Raw genomic sequence first — 7042 nt, 5'->3', positions numbered from 1 at the left:
ATCCTGCTGACACTGCATGCTTTCAGCGCCAATTGGAGTCTCACATTCTGGGTCTGATTCACTGTTGCATTATTCTGGACTTCAGTGCAATTCCACTGATGTAAAATTACACTAAGGCCCTTTATGTCTAAAATACAAAGTACTGATGAGAATTATTACTTGCAAATTGCTGGGAGAAGCAAACAGGTTAAAAGAAAACAATATGTTCTGTAACTGTTACTTGTTATGAATTGCAGTGAAAAAGGTGGAAGATGTATGTAATTAATTTTTGCTCTGATAACCACTGGAAAACAAGGCTAAAATACGTAGTACTGGCAGAGGAGGGGCCAGAGGTAACAATTCTGTAATTCAAGTATACTGTGCCTACACTTTCACCAGAACTCTGTCCATAATCAGCCGCTTCATTGAAGAGCTTGGAGATCACAGGATATCTGTGGCAGATCAGGAATTAAACCCAAGGTCTCCAGAGTCCCATTTTGTAATCCTAACCACAAAGCCATCCTTTCTCCTTTGGTTTCCTCCTCTATTTGACATAGATAGTATTAGATGTTAAACTCTTGGTGGAGTAAATAAACTAGAAAAAAGCCATGTTTTGGGAGTTTTTTACTCCTTATTGAGACTCAGGGAGTCCCTTGCATTTATAAGTTCTGGTACTTTTATTTTTTTTTTAAAATGGCTTTTGATTAATATTCTAGTTGTGGCTCCTAACAGAGCTCTATGCTCTATACTCCTGGTATTGGCATTTGCTTTAAATTTCTTTAAAAATGAAGTCTCAAAGTGTGTGAAGTGGTTTGGACAGCCGTAGTCACAGTGCATGATGGTCATTAATGCTTTCAATATTTTTCAATAAATCAGGATGATCTGTCATAGCTTGGAATGGTGGCATGTTCTGTTATGTTGTATGTAGTTTTACATATGCGTATATAATGTTTGTCAAAGATACTTCATTGACATAGGTGTCCAGGACAGATACAACGTAGGGATAAGGTTGCAGACTAAATGCCCAGGGCACACTTCACCCCAGTCCTGAAAGGGTCATTCTCTAGAGCTAGTAGATCATTCATTTAGTCTCTAGCTTCTCTTGTGAGACTTTCAAGAAGGGTGCCAATTTCGATAATGTGTTCACAGGAATTGGATGTAGGACCCAACACATTGCTTATAAGCCTTCATACAGTGGGTTATGACTTCTCCTCACACCAGTGACCTTGGAAGAAGCTTCCTGCTTCACACTCCTAGTCTCGTACACAATCCCATTACCCAGTATTTGTCTGTTAATCTGATATACAGTGAATAACACCGTTGCTATGCAGGGATCTAATCTCAAGACTCTCTCTGTGATGAAGAACATGAACTTCATTTACTGTCTCCATACACTGAACACGAGCTGTAAATTTCATTTGTACATTAGTGTTTCCCCCTTTGGAACATGTTTATCTTTAAATTTAGTAAATTCATGTTGTGATTTCCAGTACAGTAGAGGATGTGCATTTGCGTAGCTGGGTCCACAAACTCAACTTTTCCCAGGCTGCTGCCCTGGGGGAGTCCCAGCATGAGTGGAGGCAGCACAAAAGCATCATCCCATGTTCCACAGGAGCCTCTGCAAAGTTTCTGTTCTTTGCAGGGACTGGGATAGGGATTATAAACTCCACAGCTGCCTCTGTCCTGTGGAGGCACATCTGCTGGCAGCCCCTGACACAAAAACCCAATAGCTCATACAGGAGTTCTGAGACAAAAAGAATACTAGGCAAGGGAATGGGTACAGATCAATGGGCCAAAAGGGGATGGGGGACTTAAATTCCTTTAACAGCAATAGTGAAATAATAGCACAGTCCCTTCACCCATCTCCAGAGGTGCCCAAAACCTCCCCGCCTGAGACCTCTAATCCCACCAGTGGTGCACAGAGAATTGAGATATGCTAGCCTGGTGAGGTGGCTCCTCAGTTTGGACCAGTGGCCTAGTGGGGTGCGCTGCTCAGTTACTCAACCTTCACCTTCCCTCAGGAAGCCTATGGCTAACATGGTACACCCCCAGCTGCTCTCAACTGTCCTGAAATCCTCCAGCTTCTTGCCCCTCTAGGCTGTTGTTCCTCCAGGACTTGGCTGAATGCCTTTAGGTGCTATCTGCTGGTTTACATTATTCCATCCCCTCACCCCCTTAAAAGGATGCATCCCTGCATCCTTCTGCAGCTTTTTCAAATAGTCTTTAAGCCATCAGTTCACTCTGCACCTGCTGTGATCTGCCCTTAGGGTTGAGACTGAAGCCAGGTGTGAGTCACGGGAATGCTCTCCTGCTGAGCCCTCCCTGATGCCACATCAAGCATTTACTCATGCTCACTATCCCCATCTTTGTTGGGCCAGGGTCATGCTGGGCTTTCTGACCAAGGAACATGATTTAGGGGTTGTGTGTTTGAACAGGGGGAGACTATAATAAAGGACCCCTGTGAGTATCTCAGCTGAGATTGGGTTCCAGTGTAGGATCAGTGTCCAGGCACCGGGAATTAACAGAGGGCTTCAGCCAGTTGTAGTATACCACAAAAGATTGTTCATCCAGCTCTGGACATGGCTCAAATAGCACCTTAGGCAGTTTCCTGATGGCTGAAAAGGCATCATTACATTTTCTGTGTAATTTTTGACACTCCTTCTAGTCTGGTCTTGTAATGAGATTTTGCTTTTAGCTGTTTTGAAAAACCTTGCAGCACCTTGATAGAGACCAGCAGAAAGAAACTGAAAAAAAGGTGTTTAAATATTGTAGAAATTTCACCTCTCCCTATTGATACAATTAAGTATCAGTATCAGGACACTTTGAGTTGCATAAAACAGCAGTTAGTTTTAAGATTAAGGCTTTAGATACATAGTAATTAGTGATAGTTTAAAGTTAAAAATCCAAAATGGCAGACGCAATAATCCTCTATGAAAGACACAGGGTTAGGGTATGGAAAGTTCCAGCAATTCATAGAGAAGAGCTTTGCTATCTAAAAATAGATCAGAGGGAGGAGCTCTACCCAAGATGACATCAAAGGGAAGGGCTTAGCTATCTAAAAGTAGGTATGATGTAATAGGAAGGATCTAGAAATATGCTAATTACAGAAAGCTGATTGGCTGAGCCAGGCTAATATATTATGTTAATGAGCAGCCCTTGAGAGCGCAACCAGTATATAAGGCTGACAGTCAGCAGGCTTAGTCAGGGGTTTTGGGGGTTTGTGAAGATCAGAAGCCCCAAAGAAGCATCAAGAACAGCAGCTGAGACAACTGCAACAGCATCCTAAGAAGATCTCAGAAAGCAGCTACCTGCAGAAGCAGCAGCAGGAGACTCTTCTAGAGGGCAGCAGCTTTAGAACACAGTAGCTGTGGAAGTCTCTAAGGCAGCAGAAACCAAGGCTTCTGAGACCACCTCAGGAGGATGGCCGTAATAGTTCCAGCCCGTCACTGCAGCCCCAACAGCAACCTGTCAGTATCTCCTTCCTTTTGTGACAGAGCAGAAGGACCTTTATAGAGGGTATCAGAGAGCTTTATGAAAAGTAGAAGTGTGATTTTTTTTTCTCTCTAATAAAAAGGAATGATTGGGCATGCCTGTCATTAAAGCTGGATGCCTGTGTCTGAGTGAGATCCATGCCACCCTTCCCGCATGACTGGCTGATCACCACTCACAGGATGTTAGTGTTAGTAAATGATTTAATTAAATCTGTAATATTGTAATAGTCTCTATTACATGAGTGCAAAGGTCATGCATACTACAAGTCTGTTCACCTGAATGCTCCTTTCTCGCAGCTGGTCGGCGTGGAATCCAGGCCCCCGTCTTTCTTGGCAGGCATCCAAGAGTCAGAGGTGTGCTGCGGCCTTGAGCTGGCGGGAGTCAGCGTCTTATCTTCGGATTGAGCTAGCTAAAGTGTCGAGTTAATCCGTTCTCTGATCTCTTCCTTCCTCCCCATTTTGGCCTCTCGCAACCTGCAAAGGAATCCTCCACTCCACATTCACACCTTTTGACCCTCCACTGAAATGCCTTGCGATGCTTGCAACCACGTTAGCAACATGTAGTGCTGATCTGCCTTCCCAGGGGACCTGAGGGAGGGGGCCATTGGGTTGTGACAGTGTCCTTCCAAGGGTTAGCTTGCTCTGGGGAGCCCTCTTCAGATCGGAGACAAGCCCCCTGGTAACACCCTAGCAATTCCTCTACAGCGGATCACTATTGCCCCTTTAGATAAAGCAAATATTTGGGAACTCCTGTCCTAAGGTAGCACGTGCCTGCACCTATTTCTCTTTTGGTTGTGCAGAGACCCCCTTTGCTTACATGGAGCCTGAAGCTCCACAACACAAAAACCTAATTGGACACACACGAGTTCTAAAACCATTTATATAAGACTATTAGACACAGAAATGGGTTCAGAGCAACAGACTGAAAGGGTATGGGGGTCTTAAGAGAATTCGACAGCAACAGTGAAATAGTAAAATAAAAAAATCCCAATGGCGCAATTCCTTTCTCCACCTCTGGAGGTGTCAAAATCTTTACCCTTCACCTGATGCTTCTAATCCCACCGGTGGTGCACATAAAGCTGAGCTGCACTAGCCTTTTGAGATGCATGGTTCGGTTGCTACTTAGTTTGGACCAAAGGCCTGGTGGGGTACGTTGCTCCTCGACTACTCAGCCTTCACCTTCCCTCAGGACACATGCAAGCCTAAGTCCAGAGTGTTTACCAGGCCCATGGATAGCAATTCCAGGCCCCAGGGCCAGGGCTGTCCCGGGAGGTGGAGGGCCTGGGATGGAAGTGACAATTTGTCACTTCTGGGATGCCGTTACTTCTGGGACCGATTGCGCCAGCCCACAGGGTTTAGAGCAGTCGTGTGCGCCTAGGAGCCCTGTGGCCAGCCCAGACGATTTAAAAGGGCCCGGGGCTCCTGGCTGCTGCCGCTGCAGGCTGGTGGCTGGGGGTCCCTTGGCCGTGGGCAATTGCCCCCTTTGTCCCCCCTCCCTCATCAGCGGGCCTGGTGTTCACCGCCAGCCCCAGTCTTGCAGTGTCCATCACAGTCCTGTTCCTTGGGTTCACACACACTCGCAGCCAGAACACCACCATCCTTCCTCCTTCCACTAAGGCCTCCCCGCCTCCCTGCACACATTGCTGCCAAGATGGTGCTCCTCCCAACTGTTGATTCTCATAGCTGCCATCTGCTGGCTTATTACACTTCTTTCTTTAGCATCCTGCACCCTGAGGTGCATAGGGCATCCACCAGTTTCCACCATTTATTTCTGCCCTGTGCTGATATGTTCAGGCTTCTGAGTGTCATGTTGATGGATTTTACTTTTCTCTGTTGTTCTGCATGATGTTTCTCTGGGTTGCCCTCCTTTTCACTTTCCAGGTAGTGTCCACATTATCACTTGCAGCAGAAGTTGTGTTAATGGCATCTATAGAGTGTCCTGATATGTCCATCAGTGTCATCTTACCATGTTTGATGCTTTAAGTGAGTTTTCTTGACACAGAATTTCTGATGTTTCAAGAAACTTTCCACTAGAAATGGAAGGTTTTTTTTTCATATACTACTTGTATAATATTATGACACTTGAGGGTTGGGGGTATAAAACAACTTGGAACTACATAAAAATGCATCAGTATGGGAACAAAGGGAACACAGTATTCCTTCTATTGAGGACTTGAAGACAGTAGAAAGTTGTGCCATTTCAGCTATACTAGTATAGTTGAAGTGGTTCAACCCCTCCTAATGTGGATGCAGTAATATCTGTATAAAGGTGATTCCTGTATGTGCAGAAGATTACCTCAACTGGTATAAGTGCATCCACATTAGGGCTTGTATCAGTGTATCTATTTTAGTAAAAGTCAACTCCTCCCCCCTCCCACAAGTGAAATAGTCATCATACTGGTAAAACTTTTAAGTATAGAGTTAGGTCTGAGTTAGGCTTATACTCTAATGAGGTAATTAGGCTCAAGAAAGCAAGAGACTAGAGACACAGTTAATCAATCAATCAATTGACACACAGGCTTACATTTTTAAAAATAGACATGCAATATGTGAAGCATATGCATAAGCCCAGTATTTGCAGACTCCAATGTGTGCACACATCAAGTGTTCTGTGTATACAAAAGGATGTGTGTTTTGTCTACACACTTTAAAACATTTGGGCCAAAAAGTTTTATTAGAATTGTGGGCTAAAGCTTTCAATGAAGCTGTCTGCAAGATGAATTTGGATTTATCTTCTCCTCCTGGTCCTCTGAAGGCATGTAGGAGTTTACTTAAATTAAAAAAAAAAGTATGCCCTATACTCAGCATCTTGCAAAACAAATATTTTTCTGATATTAAAGCTATGTTAGTTTAGCCATAGACAGCACAAACAATTTTGCCATTACTGAATTGAAGGACTAAGTAAATCTTGGATTGTGATCAAAGTTACATCAATGTGTGGGGGTTTGTTTTTGTTTTTAAATTATTTATTGGGACTAAGTTAAACTTTGAGGACACAATTTATTTTGATGGCAGCTGAGTCCCAGCAGCTAATGAAAATTCATCTGAATTAGAAACTGCTTTTAATGTTTTATTATACACTGATAAAAGCATAAAGCAAATCTTTACTTCCAAAATAGCCATTATAACTAAGTCTCTCTGATACAAGCTTTTATCTTAAAACCACTTAAGCCTGGTCTACACTACGCGTTTAAACCGGTTTTAGGAGTGTAAAACCGATTTAACGCCACAACCGTCCACACTAGGAGGCACCTTATATCGATTTTAATGGCTCTTTAAACCGGTTTCTGTACTCCTCCCTAACGAGAGGAGTAGCGCTAGTATCGGTATTACCATATCGGATTAGGGTTAGTGTGGCCGCTGATCGACGGTATTGGCCTCCGGGCGGTATCCCACAGTGCACCACTGACCGCTCTGGACAGCAATCTGAACTCGGATGCAGTGGCCAGGTAGACAGGAAAAGCCCCGCGAACTTTTGAATATTTCCTGTTTGCCCAGCGTGGAGCTCCGATCAGCACGGGTGGTGATGCAGTTAAAAATCAAAATAAAGAAAGAGCTCCAGCATGGACGAT

This window comes from Mauremys mutica, chromosome 7, assembly GCF_020497125.1.
Source record: "Mauremys mutica isolate MM-2020 ecotype Southern chromosome 7, ASM2049712v1, whole genome shotgun sequence".
Classification (NCBI taxonomy): Eukaryota; Metazoa; Chordata; order Testudines; family Geoemydidae; genus Mauremys; species Mauremys mutica.
The sequence above is the reverse complement of the archived record's forward strand: the minus strand, read 5'-3'. Positions refer to the sequence as shown.